The sequence below is a fragment of the Hyla sarda genome, chromosome 12, assembly GCF_029499605.1.
Source record: "Hyla sarda isolate aHylSar1 chromosome 12, aHylSar1.hap1, whole genome shotgun sequence".
NCBI classification, from domain to species: domain Eukaryota; kingdom Metazoa; phylum Chordata; class Amphibia; order Anura; family Hylidae; genus Hyla; species Hyla sarda.
This window is the reverse complement of record NC_079200.1, coordinates 73861887-73889205: the sequence shown is the minus strand read 5'-3', so window position 1 is coordinate 73889205 and position 27319 is coordinate 73861887. Positions and strand designations below refer to the sequence as shown.

Here is a 27319-nt window from a genome sequence, read left to right as displayed (position 1 = left end):
GGGTATAAAGGAGAACGTGAGCATACCGCAGTGATAACGTGCCAATTAATAATGAAATAGGCACAAGGTCCCTAAAGCTAAGGGTACACATGCCACATGATCACGACTTTATAAACCCCTTGTACATGATGAAAAGATGCCCTAATTGGTCATATCTGAAAAAAATATATATATTAATCCCAAAGGTTGGAACAGGGAAAACCCCAACCAAGAGCAGCCCATATACTCCTATATTATACTTCTAATAAAATTCATTTATATGTATAAGAAATCAGCAGACGGATGTAGGGGACAACGCTCGAGAGAGAAAAAAGATAAATAATTTTTATATAATTTTAAATATTGGTCCCCCTTACGACACAGGAGTGGTCCCCCTGGGATACTAACAAAATAGAGGAGGGATGTGAGTAATGATGGGGGCCTAGGGATCCTAAACTTACCCTGCACTAACTTAGGCCCTATGTCCTAGGCGGTGTTATCGCCCTAATAAGGGCGGCCCCGCTCACGTACCTCCTACTTGGCCTAACTCTTACTAAGTAAGTATGGTGACACTAACTGGAAGACCCACTAGGGTCTCACCTAACTGCCTATTCGTCACCAATGGGGGGGGAACCACATCACTTGCTGTAAGGGGACATCACAAAAAGGGAGCAAAACTTAATTGGTCATTGAGACCTCTAGGGTTCAATGTGCCCATCTCAAAAATCCATCTACTCTCCCTTTGAAGGAGAAGTCTATCAAAGTTACCCCCTCTCGGAGACGGACGAATGAGCTCCAGTCCTAGAAACTTAAGTTGTGTGCAGCAACCACTATGGACCAAATTCATGTGACGGGCCAGGGATGTGTCCCTCTTGTGTTTGACATCACCAAGATGTTCCAATATCCGTTTTTTAAAAGGGCGAAACGTTTTCCCAATGTATCTCATATGACATGGACAAATAACCAGGTAGATAACACCACTGGTATTACAATTAATGAAGTCACGAATCTTGTGCATCTTTCCTGTTCTCTCATTGAGAATCTCCCTAACTCTCAAAATGTTAGGACAGGCCTTACATCGTCCACAAGCATAAGTACCCTTCAAATTCGCCCTGTCCAACCAGGTGTTTCCTCCAGCGGTAGTCGGTGATAAATAGCTGTGTGTAACCAGATCACCTATATTGCGCCCCCTCCGATAGGTGATCTGTGGTCCAAGAGGTATAGAATCACTCAGATCAGGGTCCATATGTAGGATCCTCCAATGTTTTACGAGAATGTTCCGTATTAACGGGGCTGCATGGTCAAATGTAGCAATAACTCTTAAGGGCTGTGCCCCCTCATCCGTCTGCTTCGGTGTCAATAAGCTTTCCCTAGGAGTGTGCAAAGCATGTTGATAGGCTGATCTTAATATGTGGTCAGGGTATCCTCTGTTTCTAAATCTCCTTCTTAGATCTTGTGCTTCTCGTAGGAAGTCCTGCCTGTCAGAACAGTTCCTCCTGAGGCGGAGATACTGCCCCCTCGGGATGCCCCTTTTAAGGGGTCCCGGGTGGCAGCTCTCCCACCTCAGGAGGCTGTTCGTGGACGTACCCTTTCTATGAATAGTGGTACGTAAGTTACCTCCAGTTGTCTTATGAATAGAAATATCCAAGAAAGGAATATGTGCCTCATGGTACTCATGTGTAAATGATAATCCTAAATCATTCCGGTTGAGCAATCTCAAGAATTCCTCAAATTCATTGGCAGAGCCCTGCCACAGGATGAAAATATCATCGATGAATCGTGCCCAAATAAGGGCACGTTCACTGAACCATTCCCTCTCCTCGACAAAAACCTGGGTGGCCTCCCACCAGCCCAGAGTGAGATTCGCATAACTGGGGGCACTAGGGCTCCCCATAGCGGTCCCTCTGAGCTGGTGGAAGTATTTTCTGTCGAAGAGGAAATAGTTGTGTGTCAATATAAAGCGCAAAAGCTCCAAAACAAACTCGTTATGAGGTCTCAGTTGTATACCCCTCTGTGATAAAAAATACGAGACTGCTGCCAAGCCGATGTCATGTGGAATAGAAGAATATAGTGCTTCCACATCTATACTTGACAATAGTACACCAGTCTCAACCTGCACCCCCTCAATTTTGTTGAGGAGATCCATTGTATCACGTGTGTAAGATGGTAGTGTTAATACAAACTCTCTCAGAATCTGGTCCACATAAACACCAAGATTCTGTCCCAGACCCCCTATGCCCGCCACTATAGGTCGGCCCCTAAGGGGATTAGTCCCCTTATGGACTTTTGGGAGGGCATAGAAGGTGGGGACAGTGACAGTTTTTGGAGACAAAAAATTAAATTCTGCATCATTAATGAGTTTGTTCTCTCTTGCTACTTTAAGAATCTTGTTAAGCTCAATTTTATATTTAGTCGTCGGATCAGAGGGTATAACTTCGTACGTAGATCTATCATTCAATAATCTATTACACATACCAATATATTGCGTACGGTCCATAACCACAATATTACCCCCCTTGTCTGCTGACTTAATGACCAACTGCTCATTCTGCTGAAGTTGTTTAATCGCCAGTTTTTCATTATATGAGAAGTTGGTTCTGCCCGCAGGCAAGGGGGGAATTTCAAGGCTCTCAATATCTCGTATCACCAGATCCAAGAACACATCCACGCAGGAAGTCTCTCCCACTGGTGGAAACACTTTACTTTTAAGTTTACAAGAAGTAAATGGTCCTACTCCTCCGGGTCTTTGATTGTCTTCCAGTAGTGATGCTAGGTCTCTGGCCGCAGGCAATTCATTTAAACCTATACCTAGTTCCATACACTCCTTTCTGTCCCTCATCTTGAAGAATTTCTTCCATTTGAGTTTACGCCCAAATAGGTGGAGGTCCCTCACCCAATTGAAAAGGTCAAATTGGACAGTCGGGACGAATGAAAGTCCTCGTGAAAGGACCGCCACCTGTTCAGGAGTCAAATTTTGTTGTGACAGATTAATTACCTGGAGAGAGGCTGATTCATTGGAGTCACTTACATCCTGGGTTCCCTGGCTCGGGTGGGGTAGGGATCTCGACTGTGATCCCTCTGTTCCCCACCTAAAAAAAGCCCAGAGGAGGATGAGGGAACAGAGCCCGTATCTGACCATTCTGAGTTATTATATTTCTTTTTATATTTTCCCCGTCCACGTGGATTGCCTCGACCTCCTCGTGCACGATTGGTGTTACCTCCTCGGTTACCTCGCCCTGTTCCTCTATCCCCTTCACCTAGCTCGGTATCCGAAGAAGAAATATCAGTCTCTGACTCGCGGGGTGTGGGAACTCTGGATAACACAGAATAAGCTCTGTTGTCTCTGAATTCTTGTAAATCTCTAATGAACTGTATGTGCTTCCTTTCTTTTAGCTGATATTGGAAGCGTTCTAATATATTTTTAGTGTGTGTCTCCTTGTTGTTAAACTCTGGATCGTCCTTGAATCTGAGTACTATTTCTCGCTGTTCATTCAGTTTGCTTTCTGCTATTGTTAATCTGCTTTTCTCTTCCTTAAGCAAAATCTGAATAAACTTGAGTGAAGTGGCCGTAGCCTCGGACTCCCACCTTTTAAGGACTGCTGTAGTCCTAAGTCTAGGTGCTGGTAAAATTGGGATTCTGAGACCTCTTGGAACAATATTATGTCTGAGATAACTTTCAAAAGTCTGGATTTCCCAAAAGGAAATAGCGTAATCCTTATAACAGGTAACAAGATCTCTAAGAGCAATTTTCAGGGAGGGCGTGTACTTAGGCTGCGAGTACACACGCTCCGAGAATACCTCCTTGGCCTCCGATAACCAGTCTGCCAAGTTAGGTGAGCCAGTCACCAAGCTAGCCATCACAATCCAGAATTAAATAATGTAAGCAGTATGTAAAATACTGTATAGACCTACAAGGGGTCAATTTGCCTCCCAGCATAAACAATATGAAAAAAAAACCTCTAAATCAATATAAGGTGTAAGGGAAGTGCTATTTAAGACATAACTTTTAATATATGCTTGCTAAAACACACCAATATGTGCCAAGTGATTATACCCACATAAGAATAAAATCATGCGACACAGGATCTGTTAGGATCACCACCCATCTGGTGGATTTATCATGAATCTAATGTGTAGATACACATATTCAGACATGCATCTCTAATAGAAAATATAATTCTCAACGCGTTTCTACTCCAATCAAGAGTGTCCTCAGGAGAATATCAGAATAATAGAGATAATAGAAGTATCACATTTTTGAAAAAAACACGGTATTACTGAGTGACCCACGATACGGGGTATCACTCAAGGGGTGTGATCTTTCCCAGCTGTGACAGGAGAATGTCGGCACGACCTAAAAAGAAGAAAACCAACAATACAGTCAGCCCAGTATACAGACTTGCACTAAATGTAGTTTTTGTAGGGCTGGAAGACTCACAGTCCTTGCCGTGGTTCCGGACACCTATAAATAAAATAATATATTCCTATCAATAAACAAGGTTCCGCTGTACCTGTAATGTAAATCTAGCATAACGCCGCTAGTATGCTGTACTCACTGTCAGCTGGTCTAGGTGCCGATCACAGGATCCCGGGAGGTGCGCAACCCGCAGTGGCGGGGAGCCGGAATAATTCAAACCGGCTGCAATGCGCTCACCTTCCGGGTCTCTCGGCGTCTGGCGTCATATCCTGGCGCCTATGTGTGACGTCGGCAGTGCCCGCCCCGCTCTGACGCCCACAGGGGGCGGGCAGAATGCCGAACCCACTACTATAGTTCAGGGCCGGATTCAGGTATGTATGGGAGTGATTTATTGCTAGTAATAGAGTATACTAACTCTCGTGTGACTGGTTATATGTAAATGATTGAACCAATGGGAATAGTAACAATAATTGGTGTAGAGGTACCAAAATTGCAAAAAATTTCCTAAGAAGGGGTATAAAGGAGAACGTGAGCATACCGCAGTGATAACGTGCCAATTAATACCCCACCCGAGCCAGGGAACCCAGGATGTAAGTGACTCCAATGAATCAGCCTCTCTCCAGGTAATTAATCTGTCACAACAAAATTTGACTCCTGAACAGGTGGCGGTCCTTTCACGAGGACTTTCATTCGTCCCGACTGTCCAATTTGACCTTTTCAATTGGGTGAGGGACCTCCACCTATTTGGGCGTAAACTCAAATGGAAGAAATTCTTCAAGATGAGGGACAGAAAGGAGTGTATGGAACTAGGTATAGGTTTAAATGAATTGCCTGCGGCCAGAGACCTAGCATCACTACTGGAAGACAATCAAAGACCCGGAGGAGTAGGACCATTTACTTCTTGTAAACTTAAAAGTAAAGTGTTTCCACCAGTGGGAGAGACTTCCTGCGTGGATGTGTTCTTGGATCTGGTGATACGAGATATTGAGAGCCTTGAAATTCCCCCCTTGCCTGCGGGCAGAACCAACTTCTCATATAATGAAAAACTGGCGATTAAACAACTTCAGCAGAATGAGCAGTTGGTCATTAAGTCAGCAGACAAGGGGGGTAATATTGTGGTTATGGACCGTACGCAATATATTGGTATGTGTAATAGATTATTGAATGATAGATCTACGTACGAAGTTATACCCTCTGATCCGACGACTAAATATAAAATTGAGCTTAACAAGATTCTTAAAGTAGCAAGAGAGAACAAACTCATTAATGATGCAGAATTTAATTTTTTGTCTCCAAAAACTGTCACTGTCCCCACCTTCTATGCCCTCCCAAAAGTCCATAAGGGGACTAATCCCCTTAGGGGCCGACCTATAGTGGCGGGCATAGGGGGTCTGGGACAGAATCTTGGTGTTTATGTGGACCAGATTCTGAGAGAGTTTGTATTAACACTACCATCTTACACACGTGATACAATGGATCTCCTCAACAAAATTGAGGGGGTGCAGGTTGAGACTGGTGTACTATTGTCAAGTATAGATGTGGAAGCACTATATTCTTCTATTCCACATGACATCGGCTTGGCAGCAGTCTCGTATTTTTTATCACAGAGGGGTATACAACTGAGACCTCATAACGAGTTTGTTTTGGAGCTTTTGCGCTTTATATTGACACACAACTATTTCCTCTTCGACAGAAAATACTTCCACCAGCTCAGAGGGACCGCTATGGGGAGCCCTAGTGCCCCCAGTTATGCGAATCTCACTCTGGGCTGGTGGGAGGCCACCCAGGTTTTTGTCGAGGAGAGGGAATGGTTCAGTGAACGTGCCCTTATTTGGGCACGATTCATCGATGATATTTTCATCCTGTGGCAGGGCTCTGCCAATGAATTTGAGGAATTCTTGAGATTGCTCAACCGGAATGATTTAGGATTATCATTTACACATGAGTACCATGAGGCACATATTCCTTTCTTGGATATTTCTATTCATAAGACAACTGGAGGTAACTTACGTACCACTATTCATAGAAAGGGTACGTCCACGAACAGCCTCCTGAGGTGGGAGAGCTGCCACCCGGGACCCCTTAAAAGGGGCATCCCGAGGGGGCAGTATCTCCGCCTCAGGAGGAACTGTTCTGACAGGCAGGACTTCCTACGAGAAGCACAAGATCTAAGAAGGAGATTTAGAAACAGAGGATACCCTGACCACATATTAAGATCAGCCTATCAACATGCTTTGCACACTCCTAGGGAAAGCTTATTGACACCGAAGCAGACGGATGAGGGGGCACAGCCCTTAAGAGTTATTGCTACATTTGACCATGCAGCCCCGTTAATACGGAACATTCTCGTAAAACATTGGAGGATCCTACATATGGACCCTGATCTGAGTGATTCTATACCTCTTGGACCACAGATCACCTATCGGAGGGGGCGCAATATAGGTGATCTGGTTACACACAGCTATTTATCACCGACTACCGCTGGAGGAAACACCTGGTTGGACAGGGCGAATTTGAAGGGTACTTATGCTTGTGGACGATGTAAGGCCTGTCCTAACATTTTGAGAGTTAGGGAGATTCTCAATGAGAGAACAGGAAAGATGCACAAGATTCGTGACTTCATTAATTGTAATACCAGTGGTGTTATCTACCTGGTTATTTGTCCATGTCATATGAGATACATTGGGAAAACGTTTCGCCCTTTTAAAAAACGGATATTGGAACATCTTGGTGATGTCAAACACAAGAGGGACACATCCCTGGCCCGTCACATGAATTTGGTCCATAGTGGTTGCTGCACACAACTTAAGTTTCTAGGACTGGAGCTCATTCGTCCGTCTCCGAGAGGGGGTAACTTTGATAGACTTCTCCTTCAAAGGGAGAGTAGATGGATTTTTGAGATGGGCACATTGAACCCTAGAGGTCTCAATGACCAATTAAGTTTTGCTCCCTTTTTGTGATGTCCCCTTACAGCAAGTGATGTGGTTCCCCCCCCATTGGTGACGAATAGGCAGTTAGGTGAGACCCTAGTGGGTCTTCCAGTTAGTGTCACCATACTTACTTAGTAAGAGTTAGGCCAAGTAGGAGGTACGTGAGCGGGGCCGCCCTTATTAGGGCGATAACACCGCCTAGGACATAGGGCCTAAGTTAGTGCAGGGTAAGTTTAGGATCCCTAGGCCCCCATCATTACTCACATCCCTCCTCTATTTTGTTAGTATCCCAGGGGGACCACTCCTGTGTCGTAAGGGGGACCAATATTTAAAATTATATAAAAATTATTTATCTTTTTTCTCTCTCGAGCGTTGTCCCCTACATCCGTCTGCTGATTTCTTATACATATAAATGAATTTTATTAGAAGTATAATATAGGAGTATATGGGCTGCTCTTGGTTGGGGTTTTCCCTGTTCCAACCTTTGGGATTAATATATATATTTTTTTCAGATATGACCAATTAGGGCATCTTTTCATCATGTACAAGGGGTTTATAAAGTCGTGATCATGTGGCATGTGTACCCTTAGCTTTAGGGACCTTGTGCCTATTTCATTATTAATTGGCACGTTATCACTGCGGTATGCTCACGTTCTCCTTTATACCCCTTCTTAGGAAATTTTTTGCAATTTTGGTACCTCTACACCAATTATTGTTACTATTCCCATTGGTTCAATCATTTACATATAACCAGTCACACGAGAGTTAGTATACTCTATTACTAGCAATAAATCACTCCCATACATACCTGAATCCGGCCCTGAACTATAGTAGTGGGTTCGGCATTCTGCCCGCCCCCTGTGGGCGTCAGAGCGGGGCGGGCACTGCCGACGTCACACATAGGCGCCAGGATATGACGCCAGACGCCGAGAGACCCGGAAGGTGAGCGCATTGCAGCCGGTTTGAATTATTCCGGCTCCCCGCCACTGCGGGTTGCGCACCTCCCGGGATCCTGTGATCGGCACCTAGACCAGCTGACAGTGAGTACAGCATACTAGCGGCGTTATGCTAGATTTACATTACAGGTACAGCGGAACCTTGTTTATTGATAGGAATATATTATTTTATTTATAGGTGTCCGGAACCACGGCAAGGACTGTGAGTCTTCCAGCCCTACAAAAACTACATTTAGTGCAAGTCTGTATACTGGGCTGACTGTATTGTTGGTTTTCTTCTTTTTAGGTCGTGCCGACATTCTCCTGTCACAGCTGGGAAAGATCACACCCCTTGAGTGATACCCCGTATCGTGGGTCACTCAGTAATACCGTGTTTTTTTCAAAAATGTGATACTTCTATTATCTCTATTATTCTGATATTCTCCTGAGGACACTCTTGATTGGAGTAGAAACGCGTTGAGAATTATATTTTCTATTAGAGATGCATGTCTGAATATGTGTATCTACACATTAGATTCATGATAAATCCACCAGATGGGTGGTGATCCTAACAGATCCTGTGTCGCATGATTTTATTCTTATGTGGGTATAATCACTTGGCACATATTGGTGTGTTTTAGCAAGCATATATTAAAAGTTATGTCTTAAATAGCACTTCCCTTACACCTTATATTGACTTCGTGTGGGTTATGATGACTGCTCTCCTGCTGGGTGGGTGGCGGGAGACTGGTGTTAATGGTGGTCGCTTTGCACTGTTTATTATACTTTCTACTCCTCCAATTCTCGCTCTGTCTCCTGATGTCTTCTCGTCTGTTCCCTCTTTCCTGCCTTGGTTTCTTCCCCCTCCTGAGTATCATACCTTAAGCCTCCTTCCCCCCCCCCCTTTTTTTTAATTTTTTTTCCCCTTGCCCTTTTTGTTTCATTGGTAGTCATTTTCTTCCCCCCTCCCTTGCTTCTTTATTTGTTTTCCTGTTTTTCCTTCATGTTTCTATCTGTTGTCCCCCTTGCCCCTTCTACAGTTTATATCATTCAGAGGCTCTCATCTACCCCATGTTTGAGCAGGCTCTCCCCACTAGATGGAGCTGTTGCTCTCTCACTGCTTTTCCTGCAGTGGTTATGTGTGCTTTTCTTGTTTTCTTCTACGTTTGTTCCCCATGTTTAGGGGAGGTTTCTCTTGTCAGAATGTGCATTCCCAATGGAGATTATCTTGTACCACTTCTACCTCTCACCATCTTGGTGCCCTTTCTATCTTCATGGACCCGTGTGTGTTTGTAATATTCTGTTGGTGTGGATGGCTGATGTTTGTGTTGTCTTTCTGTGTCTCATGCTGTGTTCTTTGTGTTTACTCTCTTTTACCATGGCGGACCTTAGAGTAATGTCATGGAATATACGGGGGGCCCGGGCCCCTCGTAAACGTACAATGGTCTTTGCACATATTAGGAAGTTTCGCCCTCATGTGATAGCATTACAAGAGACACATCTCACCCCAGACAGAGCCCACCAGTTTACCAAACCTTGGGTGCAGTGGTCTCACCACTCCTTCCATACATCTTTTTCTAGGGGTGTTTCACTTTTGGTTGCTAGGTCAGTGAGATGGGATCCTGTAACTGTGCGGAGGGACTCACAAGGTCGTTTTATTTTTGTGTATGCCTATATTAACAATGTGCCTTATGTGCTGCTATGTATTTACAATCCCCCGCCGGCCTCCATGGAGATGTTGCATAGTGCTGTCACTTTTGCTGCTGGCTACCCTTCCGCGCGTGTGCTGTGTATGGGAGATTTTAATATGGTGCCTGACATGGTCATGGATCGCCATAGTACCAGGGGGGTTCCTTCGGGAACTGGGACCACTCCTCTCTCTTTGTTGGTAGATGAAATTGGCTGGGTGGACATCTTTCGGGATCGCTATCCTCATACTAGACAATTCTCCTGCCACACTCTGGGTCGCAATGCGCTGTCCAGAATCGACCTTGCCTATGGTAATCCGCTTCTCATGTCTCAGGTCTCGGCGGTTTCGTATGAACCGCGTGCTGTATCTGACCATTCTCCATTATTGTTGGACATTCGCGTGGCCGATTCTGTTACACCGCACAGATGGAGAATACACCCTTTCTGGCTGGATCAGATTGGCCCCAATGACCGTATCCCGGACCAGCTTCAGGTGTTCCTTCAAGCCAATGTTCCTGGAGGTTCTCCTGTGCTGGTATGGGAGACTCTAAAGGCATACCTGCGGGGCTGCCTGCGATCTACGATCTCTTTTATTAAGAAATCTGCATCTCGGCAGGAGGAGGAACTGGCCAGTTCCTGCACCGCTCTGGAGGCCAGATATGTGGCGGACCCCTCAGAGTCTAATAAGGCGGCTTGGCTGCGGGAGGGCAGACAATATATGCTACATCTTCATGAAAAAGCCAATAGGAAATTGTTTTTCACGAAGCAATTCTATTTCGAACATGGTAATCAATCCAGTAAACTGTTAGCTCACATAGTACGGCAATCTACTGCAGCTGCTCAGGTTCTTAGACTTAAAGCCCCAGATGGGTCTATGCTGTTGGGGATGGAGGAGATGACACAAAGTTTTTCTGCTTTTTATACTAACCTCTATTCTTCGCAGGTTCAATATGATGATGCGGAGCTGGCCTCTTACCTGGACGGAATAGATTTCCCTGTTTTATCTGATAGTGATAGAGACATGTTAGATGCCCCTCTTACACTCCTGGAAATACAGGAAGCAGTAGCTGATATGACTAGGGGTAAGTCCCCGGGCCCGGATGGCCTCCCTTTGGAGGTTTATCTTAGGTACTCGGAGATTCTCCTTCCTCCCCTGTTGGCTATGTTTGAAAAGGCATTTATAGATGATATTCTACCTAACTCTATGTACGAGGCGACCATAGTTGTCCTCTTGAAACCTGACAAAGATCCCTTAGAATGTGGCTCCTATTGGCCGATTTCTTTATTAAATCTGGATTATAAAATTCTCACAAAAGTTTTAGCTAAACGGTTGAATCAGGTAGTACTGTCCATTATACACTCAGATCAGACCGGATTCATGCCGGGCAAGTCCACATCGGACAATATCCGTAGGGTTCAAACTGCCGTCCAGGTGGGAGGGGCTCTGGGTGGTGATTGGGCCTTGGCATCTTTAGATGCTGCCAAGACTTTTGACTCGGTGGAGTGGGGGTACCTGCAGGCAGTGCTCTCAAGGTTCGGTTTTGGTCCTGCTTTCCGGAAGTGGGTCTCCCTCCTCTACCGGTGTCCGCGGGCCCAGGTCCTGGTTAATGGTACTTGCTCGCGCCCGTTTCCCTTGGGCAGGGGTACGCGTCAGGGGTGCCCTCTGTCCCCGCTCCTGTTTGCGGTGGCAGTGGAGCCCCTTGCACTGCGTGTCCGCCAGGATCCTGGTTTCTGTGGTATGCCGGTGGGAGATAGGGAAGAACGCATTGGTCTGTACGCGGATAATACAGTGCTCTTTCTTTCAGACCCGTTGACGACACTGCCGTATGCTATGGCCTTACTGGATAGGTTCGGATTCTATTCTGGGCTGTTTATTAACTGGTCTAAATCCGTTATTATGCCCCTCCTGCGTAAAACTTGGCCCCCCATTATGTGTGGCCTTCCAGTGGTAACGGAGTTTAAGTACCTGGGGATCTTCATCCACAGAGACCCAGCTGGTGACCTATCATCTAACATCCTCTCACTGATCCCATATGTCAAATCCAAATTTAGAGTTTGGGCTACGCTACCGCTATCTGTTACTGGGCGTGTTAATCTTATTAAACTCATTATCCTTCCTAAATGCCTATATATGTTGGAACACGCCTCTGGGCCTGTCCCTAAATATTTCTTTGACTCCCTTCACTCTCTTCTGTCCCCATTTATTTGGGGCCCGAATAGACGCAAAATTTGACTATCTACTTTGCAACGCCCTAAATTAGCGGCAGGTATGTCATTACCCGACTTCTACCTTTACTATTTGGCGGGCCAGCTACGATATCTCAGGCAATGGATAGGAGAGGATGTTGGAACAGGCCCGGAGCGATCCTTGACTAGCTTTGTCCCGTTCTTGACCCCGAGACTTCTACTGGAGAGTCCCACCCTTGGCGGGCGGGCTTACCTACCCCTTCATAAACTGGCGATCAAGGTGTGGCGTGCAGCTAAGGTGCTCTATGGCTATACTGGTGTGCCATTGGATCTCCCGATGTGGGACAACCCCTTCCTCCCACACATTACTGTCTCTCTGGACCCACCCTTTTGGAGGGGACTCGGGATTCTTACTTTAGACCATGTGTACCGTGACAATGTACTGTGTTCCTTTGATCAGTTGCAATCCACCTATGCTTTGCCTAGGCACAGTTTTTTTAGGTATTTACAGTTGCGCCATGCGCTTAATGCTCAGTTCCCTGTGGGCAGCGCCCCTATCTCAGCCTTCCCTCTAATAGGTGTGCTGCGATCTCAGGGTCCTAGGGGGCTGGTGTCCATCCTATATACACACCTCATTCAGGCCAAGGTTACCGGTTCCCAGCTGCCGGCGGTCCGGCATTGGGAATCTCCTATCCCCAATTTGTCCACAGAGATCTGGGAGGAAATATTTTCTTCACATATGCTGGTGTCCCCAGCGGCTAATAATAAATTAATTCAATTGAATGTCATTCATTACAGCTATGTTACCCCTCTCAGACTGTTTAGAATGGGTCGTTCCGACTCTGATGCCTGCCACCGCTGTGGTGATGCCGGAGCGGACTTTTGGCATCTTATTTGGGCTTGTCCCATTATTGAGGCATTTTGGGGGGAGGTCATTCGATTCCTCAACACGCTCGCCCAGCCTCCCTTTTCTGCTGACCCCTTAATCTGTCTATTTGGTATTTTAGATGAGGAGATGTGGACTCATCATGTCCGCGTCTTCTTGAGGGAAACATTATTTATGGCCAGGAAGGCTATTGCACTTAAGTGGATGGACCCCGGCCCCCCTACTTTATCTCAATGGAAGGCTTTGGTGAATGCAGTGATACCCTTCTCCCATTTGGTATATAAACATAGGAAATGTCCCGGTAAATTTCTTTCAGTGTGGGGTGAGTGGTGCTCCTCTCCGTCCACGCAATGCTCATACTCTATGTCTCCTCGTGGGCCTCCATCTCCGATTCCTGGAGATCGTGTGTGATTGCATGGTGCGCTTGTCGTCTTCTCTCTTTTATGTGATATGTTAGCTGGTCCTCTCTGCTCTCTTTTCTTGCACGGGTCTGCTTTCTTTCCTTTCTCTTCTTTCCCACCTTCCCCCTTCTCTCTCTCCATTTCTTATCTTTTTCTCTTAACTATGATGGTACACAACTTTACCCAGGGTATGCTCCGTGGGGGTGCTCCAATTCCTAGTTTCTAGAGTATCCCGGGTTCTCCCGGTTTGCGGTTGCCTGTTTAATGTTTTTTATTTTGCACTCTAAGACAAGTAACCCTGTCGTTTACATTCTGTCAGACTGTACTTTGCTCAGGCGCCCTTGAATCAATGTAACGTGTAATACCATGTTGACACTTTAGTGGGCCTGCGTGCCGATTGTTCCTTACTTTTCAATAAAACGTGTTTAAAAAAAAAAGCTGTAATTCCAAAATGCCTGGTTCTGCTGAACCCACTTGCTTTTCCTGCTCCTCTGCTGCCCCAGACCCCCTGGTACCCCCGGATGCTCTTTCAGTTCTGGTGGATTCGGCCGCCCCTCCAGCCTTCTTCCCTATCCCAGTATATGGCTGACTTGACTCAAGTCTCCCGTTCGATGGCTGAGGCCTCCCGTGATGTGGTGTCTGCCTTGAAGAGGTCTGCCCTGCGCCGACCCTCTAAAGGGCCTGCTCCTGTTCTCCACATACTTCACGCTCTCACAAGCGTACTAGGGGTGCATCTTCTGACTTTTCCATTGAGTCTTCAGGTAGACGTGGGTGCTCCCCTCGTGGGTCCCGCCCCCCGTGTCATCTGGTCACAAACGTCGCTCCTCCAGAGGACATTCCCGGAGTCACCGCTCTGCCTCACCAGAGCCGCGTACCCGGTCAGGGTCGCCCCCCTCCAGGGCTGCCTCCACTCGTTCACATTCTCCTGGTGAACTGGCGTATGAGGCTTCCGAATCGGCATCTGACTCAGAGGACCGCTCGGATACAGTTGAAACGGTGAACTCATTGGTTGCAGCCATAAGCGACACCTTTCACTTAGAGGACCCAGGATCTTCGGACGTGACTCCTGAAGTATCCTTTCATCATGCTAAACCAGCACCTCAAAAGGTTCAGCTCTCACGCTGAATTTGACATTCTTCTGGAATCTGCATGGAAACATCCGGACAAGAGGTTCCCAGGAATGAAGAAGGTTCAGGTGCGTTACCCATTCGACAAGGACCTTGTCTCTAAGGTGGTTTCCCCTCCCTCGGTGGATCCACCAATTTCCCGCCTCTCTAAGGCTACTACAGTGCCGCTAGCAGATGCGGCTGCTTTCAAGGATTCAACGGACAAGAAGGTGGAGTCCTTAGCGAAGTTTGCCTCTGAAGCTGCTTCCCACCTTCGCCTCGGCATGGGTGTCCAAGGCCCTATAGGTTTGGTGGTCAAAACTCCGTCAGGGTATCCAGGCGGGATCCCCCCCAGAGGATCTGTCTGCTTTGGTTCTCCAATGCTCTAAAGCTGGGGACTTTCTGTGCACAGCTTCCATGCAGTCAGCCCGTTGTGCTGCCTTTGCTGTGGGTCACCTAGCGGCCCTCCGCTGTTCCATGTGGCTTAAGGCTTGGGATGCCGCCTCCAAAATGTCTCTCACCGAGCTTCCTTTTACTGGAGCCCGTCTTTTTGGCAAGCGCCTTGACGAGATTATCTCTGAGGCGACAGGGGGTAAGAGTTCCTTGTTGCCTCAAAATAAGGCTCGCTCTACTTCCCAGAGGAAGTCCTCTTCCTTTCGGACTTTCGGCCCCAATAAGGGGTCTGGGCAGGCGCCTTCACGGGACAAGAAGGCTCCCTTCTTCCGGGCACACCCGTGTTGGAAGTCGGACACCAACCGTTCCGGCCGTTTTGCAGTCAAATCGGGCAACCGCAAACCCACTTCCGCATGAAGTGATGCCCCCACCCGCAGATTTTTCTCGGGTGGGAGGTCGTCTCTTACTTTTTCGAGACATCTGGACCACACACATTCAGGACTCTTGGGTCAGGGACGTGGTGTCCAACGGATACCGAATCGAATTTGCCTCCCTGCCGAGGGATCGTTTTTTTCAGTCCTGGGCCCCCCGGTCTCCTTCTCTGGCGAAGCAGTTTCGGAAGGCTCTCCAGTCCCTGCATCTCCAGGGAGTTATTGTCCCCGTTCCTCCAGGGGAACGTTTTCGGGGTTTTTATTCCAATCTTTTTGTGGTCCCCAAGAAGGGCGGTTCTGTGCGGCTAATCCTGGACCTCAAGCGTCTCAACCGTCATATTCTCATCCACCACTTCCGAAAGGAATCTCTCCGTTCGGTAGTGGCATCCATGGAGCAAGGGGAGTTTCTTTCTTCGGTGGACATCAAAGATGCCTACCTCCATGTTCCAATATTTCCCGGCCATCAACGGTACCTCCGCTTTGCGGTTCCGGAGGGGCAGTTTCAATTCGTAGCCCTCCCCTTTGGTCTGGCTACTGCTCCTCGAGTCTTTACCAAGATCCTTGCGCCAGTGATAGCCCTGTTGCGGTCGAGAGGAGTCTCGGTGATCCCTTACCTGGACGACCTTCTCGTCAAGGCTCCCAACAGAGTCCAGACCCTGGAGAATGTGGATCTCACTCTCCAGACCCTGGATCGCTTCGGGTGGATGGTCAACCGGGACAAGTCTGTCCTCTCTCCCACCCAATCTCTGATCTTCTTGGGACTTCAATTCAACACGGCCTCTGCCCGAGTTTGCCTTCCGCCAGACAAACGTCTGACTCTCCTGTCAGGAGTCCGCTCCCTTCGTGCCCAGGTCCCAGTTTCCATCCGCATTTGCATGGAAGTCTTGGGTTGGATGGTAGCGGCCATGGAGGCCGTACCCTTTGCCCAGTTTCATTACCGCCCCCTTCAACTGGTGATTCTCTCTCGATGGGACAGATCTCCTCTGTCTCTCGATCACAAGATTGCTCTCCCTCGTCGGATCCGTCAGTCTCTGCTCTGGTGGCTCCGCTCCCCCCTTCTTCTTTTTCAGGGGCGATCATTTCTTCCCCTCCACTGGCAGGTAGTTACAACGGATGCCAGTCTGTCGGGCTGGGGCGGTGTGTTCAGGGACTGGACGGTTCAAGGCCTCTGGTCTCCCCGGGAAGCCCTTCTTCCGATTAAACATCTTGGAACTGAGGGCGATTCTTCTTTGTCTTCTTCATTGGGAGTCCCTGCTTCAGTCCCGCCCTGTCCGTGTCCAGTCGGACAACGCCACGGCCGTAGCGTACATAAATCGGCAAGGCGGCACTCGCAGCTCGGCAGCCATGGCCGAGGTGACAAAGATTCACATCTGGGCAGAAAACAAGGTTCCAGCCATTTCGGCGATTCACATTCCGGGTGTGCTCAACTGGGAAGCCGACTTCCTCAGCCGACCCCAGTGAGTAGTCCCTACATCCAGAGGTCTTCGCGCAGATCTGCGACCTCTGGGGCATTCCAGACGTGGACCTCTTCGCGTCTCGGCACAATCGGAAGATCCTTCCATTTGTGTCCCGGGACCCCCTGGCTCTAGCCGTGGACGCCCTAGTGATTCCTTGGGCGGGGTTTGCTCTGCCCTATCTGTTCCCTCCCCTTCTGCTCCTTCCCAGGGTTCTGAGGAAGCTCAAAGCGGAGGACGTTCCCGCCAAACTGGTAGCTCCAGATTGGCCTCGAAGGTCATGGTACGCCGACGTGGTCAGGATCCTGGACGACACTCCACTGCGCCTTCCACTTCGTTCGGACCTGCTGTCTCAGGGTCCTCTTTGCCACCCCAATTTACAGTCGCTGCATTTGACGGCTTGGCGGTTGAGACCGCGGTTTTGAGAGCCCGCAGTTTCTCTTCACAAGTCATTCGCACCATGCTCAGGGCTCGTAAGCACTCCTCGGCAAAAATTTACCACCGTACCTGCCGGTCTTATTTTCGTTGGTGTGAAGCTCAGTTCTTGTCTCCTGTTACTTTTTCTGTTCCCTGTCTTCTCTCCTTCTTGCAGTCGGGATTGAAACTGGGGTTGTCTCTCAGTTCCCTTAAGGGTCAGGTTTCGTCCCTTTCTATTTTTTTCCAGCGTCCTCTGGCTTCTAATTCTCATGTCCGGACCTTCCTTCAAGGAGTGCCGCATGCTGCCCCTCCTTATCGGACTTGAATCTGGTTCTGGGTGTCCTCCAAGGTGAGCCTTATGAACCCCTTAGGGAGGTGTCCCTGTGCCTCCTTTCTTGGAAAGTGGCGTTTCTTGTTGCTATCACCTCCATTCGGAGAGTGTCTGAATTAGCAGCTCTCTCCTGCCGTTCTCCGTTTCTGGTGATTCACCAGGACAAGGTTGTCTTCCGGCCAGATCCTTCCTTTTTGCCTAAGGTTTCGGCCTTTCATCTCAATGAGGACATTGTCCTTCCGTCCTTTTGTCCCGCTCCTTCTCATCCTAAGGAGCATTTACTCCACAAACTGGATGTGGTTCGGGCTGTTAGGTCTTACCTCTCTATCACTTCTTCGTTTCGTCAGTGTGATTCCTTTTTCGTCCTTACGGAAGGTCGTCAACCTGCTTCCAAGGCCACCATTTCTTGGTGGATCCGGTCTGCCATTTCGGAAGCCTATCGCTGTAGGGGGAAGATTCCACCCTTCAGGGTTGTGGCTCATTCTACCCGTTCTGTTGGGGCATCCTGGGCTCCCCAGAACAAAGCCTCGGCCTCGCAGATTTGCAAGGCGGCTACTTCGTCGTCTTTGCACACTTTCTCGAGGTTCTACCGGGCTCATACCTTCGCATCGGCTGATGCTAGTCTGGGCCGTAAAGTGCTGCAGGCGGCAGTGGAACAGCCGTCTGCCTGACTGATTATCTGCCCACCCAAGGGACGGCTTTGGTACGTCCCATGATCTGTGTCCCCCAATGGAGCCGATAGAGAAAAGGAGATTTTTCAATACTTACCGTAAAATCTCTTTCTCGAAGAATCCATTGGGGGACACAGCTCCCGTCCTTTTGGGTTTCTCTTTTGTTCTCTGTCCGAGGGTGTGTTCAGTTATATTTTTTCTTCTGGTTCTCGGACAGTTCATGTTTTTTCCTTGACCTGTCAGTCCTCTCCTATTGCTCTGGTACTAAAACTGATTAGCTCAGGGCCTGGAGGCGGGTATATCCTGCTGGGAGGAGCCGACTTTTTGTTGCCATAGTGTCATACCTCCTAGAGACAGCAGCATACACCCATGGTCTGTGTCCTCATGGTCTGTGTCCCCAATGGATCCTTCGAGAAAGAGATTTTACGGTAAGTAAACTTTTAAAAATGTTACTTTGTTCTATAAAATCACTATTTTTAGAACAGTTACGCCTAATGCGTTTAAATTGCCCATAGGGGACATTTAAAAGCCATTTTTTGTAGTGTGAACTGGTAAAATCAAGGTAGCTATTACTGTCTACTTTTAAAAAAAAGGTTTTAGTGTTAAGGGATCCTTGGTCATTGTGGAAAACTACAACATCTAAAAATTCAGCATTGTCGTTAAAAATGTGAATTTGGGTAGAAAAACAGACATGGTGCACATCTACAATCTTGTATAATAATCTGATTGCTTCTCAGCATAATATCAAAAACTAACAGGTTGTTAGTATACATTTTTGATCAAAAAGTACAAGCCCACTCGCCACGTCAAGGCCACCTATCCAGAGTGGGTCCCTAACGTCCCCAGCATAAAATGGCTCAGCACCGGGCGGCGACCACCACCGCCGCGACACCAATGCCCACAGGGGGGAACGACCCACTGGCAGAGCGGCCCCAATGCCACTCAAACCAGTCTATGGGCCGCACCCACCCGCAGACACGGTGCCACGGCAGCAACGGACGCCGCCCAGCACCACACCAGTGTGAACAAGGTGTAATAGCTCACTTACCATGCTCTCCCAGTCAGACTGGGAGGCTGCTAGGAAAGAAATGGCCCAGGTGTAGCTAACTACTACTTATATAGGTTTGGGATGAGGGGGTGGGGAAGAGTGCAGCACATGTTCAAAAAAAAAAAAAAAAGGAGGGGATAGAAATCACAGTGTGAATTCGGGTAGAAAAACAGACATGGTGCACATCTACAATCTTGTATAATGATCTGATTGCTTCTCAGCATAATATCAAAAACTAACAGGTTGTTAGTATACATACACACATTGTCATTAAAAACACTGTGCGTAAAATGTAGCCCCCATGTATTGCTATTAAGAGAGAATAAAAACTCGTCAAGTAAAATAGTGGGACCGTTCCAGATAAAAAATATATCATCAATACAACGCTTAAAATACACACAATGTTTAAATAAATGATGAGAATAAACAAAGGTTTCCTCAAACAGGCCCACAAATAAATTAGGAAAGCTAGGTGCCACTCTCGACCCCATAGCGGTGCCTGTATGCTGTGCATAAATACGTTTTTGTATTCTAAAAATTGTCATAATTGTGTGTTAAAATATAACGGAGCCCTTTAAGGATGAAATCACGTTGGGTTTGGGGGAGATTGGGGTCATCATCTAGGTAGTGAGCCACTGCATTGATCCCCAGATCGTGGTCAATGACAGTATAAAGGGAGGTAATATCCATAGTGACCAAAGTGTATCCCTTTTTGCAATCTACTTTTAGAATGGAAGAGATAAAATCGGTGGTGTCCTTAACCCCTTAATGACGGAGGACGTAAATGTACGTCCTGGTGAGGTAGTACTTAACGCACCAGGACGTACATTTACGTCCTAAGCAGAACCACGAGCATCGGAGCGATGCCCGGATCATGCGCGGCAGGTCCCGGCTGCTGATTGCAGCCAGGGACCCGTCCGTAATGGCGGACATCTGCGATCCCGCGGATGTCCGCCATTAACCCCTCAGATGCCGTGATCAATACAGATCACGGCATCTGCAGCATCGCGGTCACTAAAATGGATGATCGGATCGCCCGCAGCGCTGCCGCGGCGATCCGATCATCCAGCACGACAGACAGAGGTCCCCTCACCTTGCTCCGCTGCCTTCCCGGCGTCTTCTGCTCTGATCTGCCTTCCCGCAGACCAGAGCAGAAGATGACTGATAATGCTGATCAGTGCTGTGTCCTATACATAGCACTGAACAGTATTAGCAATTGATTGATTGCTATAAATAGTCCCCTATGGGGACTATTAAAGTGTAAAAATAAAAGTAAAAATAAGTAAAAAATAAAGTAAAACATTTTTGAAAAACCCCCTCCCCAAATATAAATGTGAATTGTCCCATTTTCTCTATTTCACCCCCAAAAAGTGTTAAAATATTTTGGTATCGCCGCGTGCGCAAATATCTGAACTATTAAAATAAAATGTTAATGATACCGTACATTGAACGGCGTGAACGTAAAAAAAAAAAAAGTCCAAAATAGATCCTTTTTTATAACATTTTATTCCCCCAAAAATTAATAAAAAATGGATTAAAAGTTCTATATAAGCAAATATGGTATCAATAAAAAGTACAGATCACGGCGCAAAAAATGAGCCCTCATACCGCCGCTTATACAGAAAAATGAAAAAGTTATAGGTCTTCAAAATAGGGGGATTTTATACGTACTAATTTGGTTAAAAAGTTTGCGATTTTTTTAAGCACAACAGTAATAGAAAAGTATGTTATCATAGGTATCATTTTAATCGTATTGACCCAAAGAATAAAGAACACATGTCATTTTTACCGTAAATTGTATGGCGTGAAAACAAAACCTTCCAAAATTAGCAAAATTCTTTTTAATTTCACCACACAAATAGTATTTTTTTTGGTTGTGCCATACATTTTATGGTAAAGTGAGTGATGGCATTACAACAGACAACTGGTCACGCAAAAAAGAAGCCCTCATACTAGTCTGTGGATGAAAATATAAAAGAGTTATGATTTTTTGAAGGTGAGGAGGAAAAAACGAAAACGTAAAAATTAAATTGTCTGCGTCCTTAAATGGGCACTGTCACCAACTTTATTTTTTGATATGTTGTAGTACTTATGTACTACAACATATCTCTAATATACTTTTATTTTTATTTTTTACATTAAAATGGTTTTGGAGTGGCAATCAGTCCTTTTTCAGTTAGGCTGCACTCGCTCCCTGCCTGTCAATCAGACAGGCGGGAGCGAGTGCATTGGCTCCCCGGCCACTGGCTGGAAGGCCACTCCTCCCGCACATCGCCGCCGCCGCCTCGCTGCCGCCGCTGTCCCTGCACGCCCGCTGCCGGACTCTGCAGTAACTGCAAGTGTAATGAGGGAACGGGGTATGCGGGGCGGGGGAGGGGGAGGAGGGAACGGGCTAGTGCCGTAGCGGGGGGGGGGGGGGTGAACGGGCTAGCAAAAAAAAAAAAATAGGATGGTGGGAGCTACCCTTTAAGGCCCAAATGGGCTGCGTCCTTAAGGGGTTAAGATAAGATGTTAGATTAAAAACGTATTTATTCAACAGTAAATCTAAGTAATGTGACAGGTTGGAGGATACAGAACCGATACCAGATACTATGGGTCGACCTGGTGGGTTTTCTGTGTTTTTGTGCACCTTAGGTAGGTAATAAAAGATAGGCATGGCAGGTTCGTGTATGAGGATAAAATCTTTCTCGGATTTATTTAAAACACCTGTTTGGAAACCTTCATTGACCAAACCTTTCAGTTCCTCCGTGTATGTTTTGGTTGGGTTTGAGGGGAGTATTTTGTAAAATTTGGGGTCATTCAGTAGTCCGTTGGCTTCCTTAATGTAATCTACTGTATTTAAAATGACTAACCTCCCCCTTTATCTGCTGGGCGGATCACAATGTCATTGTTATCAGCTAGCTTTTTTAGTGTTTGATGTTCAGTATGTGTTAAATTATTACAGTGTTTGGTCTTTTTCTTTGTGAGTTCCTCCAGGTCATGGGCGACCATACTTAAAAAAGTGTCCAGGTAACTGCCTCTAGATTGGAGGGGGTAAAAACTGGACTTGGGTTTGAGTTCAGTGTGCACTGGGGTGGGCTCTGTGGAGGTATTAGTGGTGGTGTGGCTGGGCTCGACCTTGGGTTCCCCTTTAATATAAAAAAAAATGTAACAGTAAGTTTTCTTACGAAGTTATTCAAATTAATTAAAAGGTCGAAACTGTTAGATCTACCAGTGGGGCAGAATGATAAGCCTCTTTTGAGGATGTTATTCTCTGTCGTTGAGGACATATGAGGAAATATTGAATATTTTGACGGTCTCTACATTTGAGGGTCCCTGTGTGGTTTGTTCTTTTTCTTTTTTGGATCTTCCCTTGTCTCTCTTCCGGCCTTCCCTGCATCCCCGTCTCCGCGTTTTTTTCTTTTCCCCCTAGGGGGGGAGCTATGTCTACTTGTTCCATAGTGGCTGATGTTTTCAAAGGCTGTGGTGTTTTTTGGATCTTGCGGGGGGAGGTCTAAAAAAACAGTGCTATTGAGTTGGTTGTAGGGTAGAGATTGATCCATGTTTGGAATGGTAGTGGTAGGCACATGCTGTGGATTCGTGGGAGGATGATCAAGGGGATTAAAATATAGTTGTCTCTGGTCACTAGTACCTGGTGGGGTGGTGATATGAACGGCAAGGAGAGAGTCTTCAAAAAAGATTCCAGTTCGGATGCAGAGAAACGGCGTGATGGAAGGCGGCTGGTAACTTTCTGAGTAGGGGGATGGGTAGAGCATGTATTGATGAAGCCAACTAGTTCTTGTGGGGGGGGGGGTAGGAGGAACCAGACTGGGGGGCTGGTGAGGGAGGGTGACCGGCCGGGTAATGATGGCAGGTATGGTAGAAACTGGGGAGAGTTGGTGGTGGTTGGTATATTTCTGTCTGTATGATGGATTGGATAATAAGTTCTGGGTGGTGCATGGTCTGGATTTATGAGGGGGTATGGATCGTGGAGTAGCTCTGGAGGGAGGTATCTTCTTTCTGGAGTTATTGGGTAGTTGAGATGGTGTCTTATTAGATGGTCTGAAGGTTTTGATGTTATTGTGCTGGTTGGGTGGATATTTATTGCGGGTATGTTTGGCATCAGTGGTTATGTTCGTTTTCAGCCAGTATTTGATGTTATTGTGTTTGTAGTCATGTAGCCCTATCTCTTTTAAGTTTGGTAAGTTTCTTCTATCCAAAGGATAGGGGATAAGATGTCATATTGCCGGGGTCCCGCTGCTGGGGACCCCGGGGATCGCCGCTGGAGCACCCGCCATCATTACTGCGCAGAGCGAGTTCGCTCTGCAAGTAATGACGGGCAATACAGGGGCCGGAGCATCGTTACGTAACGGCTCCGCCCCTCGTGACGTCACGGCCCGCCCGTCAATACAAGTCTATGGGAGGGGGCGTGGCGGTCGTCACGCCCCCTGCCATAGACTTGCATTAAGGGGACGGGCCGTGATGTCATGAGGGGGCGGAGCCATGACGTCACGCTGCTCCGGCCCCTGTATCGCCCGTCATTACGCACAGAGCGAACTCGCTCTGCGCAGTAATGATGGCGGGGTGCCACAGCGGCGATCCCTGAGGTCCCAAGCAGCGGGACCGCGGTGATCTAACATCTTATCCCCTATCCTTTGGATAGGGGATAAGATGCCAGGGGCGGAGTACCCCTTTAAGCAGGCGCTACTACTCTCAACATGGAGCACACTCTGCTCCATGCTGGGAGCTGTAGTACCTGTATTAATAGACACATCGCAGCGAGTGTAACTTCTGGGCCACTGTTAAAGCCTGGTGGCACAGTGTGCAGCACTGGTATATCTAGGAGGCACAATGTGCGGCACTGTTAAGTCCTGGTGGCATATAGTATGTAGCATTTTATAATTCCCCCCCCCCCTTCTTTTGTGCTAGGGATGTTAGGGACCCGCTACTTACAGATGGCCATGATGTGGCTAGCGGGCTTGTACTTCATGATCATCAAGTACAGCAACGACCCATTAGTGTAATGTAAGTATAATATTTTGTGTGTAGGGGTGAGACATGAGGAGGGATTTGGGTGGAATGGGGGTGTGGCCAGGGCGGAGTCTTGCCGGGGCCCTTGCTTTATTTGGTCCGGGGGCCCTGAGTGTTGTCAGTCCGCCCCTGCGTGTGGTTGAGTTTTATCAAAATTTGTGCAGAGTATAAGTGGACCAGTTGCCCATAGCAACCAATCAGATGGCTTGTTTAGTTTTTTAAAGGATTTTTCAAAAATTAAGGAGGGATCTGATTGGTTGCTATGGGCTACAGGTTAACTTTGTCTCAGCTCATGTTTTGATAAATATCCCCCTCAGATCTTATTTTGTTTCCTGAAAAATTTAGATTAATCTAAATCCGAGCATTTTGGGACTCTATTAGGGTGGCCCTCTATGTCAGTTAAGTTGGGCGCCACTAAAAGTACATATGGGGGGAGGGGGGTTCCTGTTCCCATCAGGCACCTTAGATCCCAACAACCAATTCCAGCATATTGACCCATAGCAAGTTTCATAACATTCGCCCATGTTAATCCCCGACATATACCCCTTACTGTAAAACCATATAGTGGTATATTACGGCCATTTTTTTTTGCAGTGGCCCACTGTATAGGAGAGCTCGTACTTACGAACCTTAAATAGACAAAACCCGGACATTTAGGGTGCGTTCACGTTAGAGTATTTTCTTTCAAACTTGAAAGTTTGAAATGGGCAGGCTCTCCGCGGAAAATCCACCGCAGACCCCATTACATTCACTAGGGTCTGCGGTGGATTTTTAACAGCGGAGATTCTGCTGTCAAAAATCTGCTGGGTGCGTTCATACGAGCGTATTTCCTTTCAAACTCGCAGCATGTTTTCAATGGGGTCTGCGGCGGATTTTCTGCAGCGGAAATTCAGCTGCCAAAAATTTGCCACTGACAGCTGGTGGAGAGCCCGCCCCCTTTCAAACTTTCAAGTATGAAAGAAAGTACGCTGGTGTGAACACACCCTTAAAGAGGATGTCCAGAAATAAAGGCAGCGCCACCTCTGTTCTCAGGTTGTTCATCTTATTACAACTTGTCTCCATTCACTTCAATAGAACTGAGCTGCAATACCACACACAAGCTGAGGACAGGTGTGGTGCTGTTTTTTGGAAGAAATCAGCTTAGTTTTTCTAACCTTTGATATATTGGTATATGTCAGCGTGGTTATAGGATGCAACTGGGTAAAGTATAGCTGACTCAGGTTTACTTATTGTAACACGTTCATGTAATGATCTGTGATGGGACAGCGCCCGGTCATTTACCTGGTAATTGTAGAAAACTAGGCTAAGAGAATGGAGTCATGTAATGCGAGGTGGTGAGTTCATACAGCGAGTCCTATAATGGTGTGATGTAATACCTCTGTCTGCCTCAGGAACTGTCCAGAGCAGGATAGGTTTGCTATGGGGATTTGCTCCTGCTCTTGACAGTTCCTGACATGGACAGAGGTGTCAGCAGAGAACAGTGTGGTCAGACAGATAGGAAATTCAAAATGAAAAGAACTTCCTCTGGAGCATACAGCAGCTAATAAGTACTATAGGAAGGACTAAGATTTTTAAATAGAAGTAATTTACATACCTGCTCAACGTTCTGGCACCAGTTGACTTAAAAAATAGTTTTTCACTTGAGTACCCCTTTAAAATGCATATGATTGACTGAAGAAATGAGGGGGGGGGCTTGTAGGGGAAAATCAATTAAAATGTATATGGAAGGGGATTGGGGGGGGGATCAGTTGAAATGACACAGGGGGATCGACTAAAATAGCATTGGAGGATTGGGGGGACTGAAATGGCACAACGTCCCAATGTCATTTCAATCCCCCCTTTGATCCCCGCTGTGCCATTGCAATCCCCCTCCTCTTATCCCCCCCCCTGATTTTCCCATGTAATTTCAATTGTCCCCTTCAACCCCCTTTGCAATTTTAATCCCGTTCTGATCCCCCTGTACCATTTCAATTCCCCCATCTGTTCCCCTGTACCATCTAAATCCCACCTACTCTGATCCCCCCCTTTGATTCCCCCCCCCCTTGCCATTTTAATCCCTTTTTGTTCCACTTTTCCATTTTTATTCTCCCCTTTTGATCCCCCTGTGGCATTTTAATTGCCCTCCTCTGATCCCACTGTGGCATTTCAGTTGCCCCCCTCTGATACCCCCCATGCCATTTTAATCCCCTTCTAATCCCCCTGTGCCATTTCATGACATGTATGGGGGGAGCTATAAATAAATAATTAATTATGCAAATTATCATTGCCAGTATTTTTTTGCAATAAAGGTGGCAACCCTAATTGTATCATGACTTTATATTCACAAATCATTCATATCCCAAACTTCATATCCCACCCTCATATTCTGACATTAAAGGACAACTGTAGTGCTAGACTTTTAAATATCCCTGTGCCCGGGCCTCAAAAATAAACAAAATAAACTTTAACTCACCTTCCTACGAGCCCCCGTTGGTCCGGCACAGGCCTGACGGTCCAGCGGTGCGAACCTCGTTCCACTTCCTGGGGACGGGGACGCCGCAGAGTCGTCGGCTTATCACCAGCCGCAGCGATGTCCCACCCCGGCCGGTGATAGGCTGAGCCCACTGTCATGTAAAGAGCTCTGGCCGGCTTGTGAAATGACAGTGGGCTCAGCCTATCACCAGCCGGGGTGGGACATCGCTGCGGCTGGTGATAAGCCAACGACTCTGCGGCATTCCCATCCCCAGGAAGTTGAACGAGGACAGTGAGACCTGTGCCGGACCAATGAGGGCTCGTAGGAAGGTGAGTTAAAGATTATTTTTGAGGCCCGGGTACAGGAATATATAAAAGTCTAGCACTACAGTTGTCCTTTAAATCCTGTCCTCATATCCCGACTTCATACTTTGTCCTCATATCCCAACCTCATATCCCAACCTCATATCTCGACCTCATATCCCGACCTCATATCACGTCCTCATATCCCAACCTCATATCTCGTCCTCATATCCTGACCTCATATCCCGTCCTCATATCCCAATCTCATATCCCATCCTCA

The 27319-nt window shown here is 47.1% G+C and overlaps 2 protein-coding genes across 2 annotated transcripts in view; one reads left to right on the top strand and one right to left on the bottom strand.

The window, feature by feature from the left end:
* CSTF1 (cleavage stimulation factor subunit 1) overlaps positions 1 to 27319 on the top strand; it is a 134324-nt gene that overhangs the window by 16381 nt on the left and 90624 nt on the right. The gene's annotated exons all lie outside the window — the stretch shown is intronic.
* AURKA (aurora kinase A) overlaps positions 1 to 27319 on the bottom strand; it is a 105811-nt gene that overhangs the window by 31527 nt on the left and 46965 nt on the right. The gene's annotated exons all lie outside the window — the stretch shown is intronic.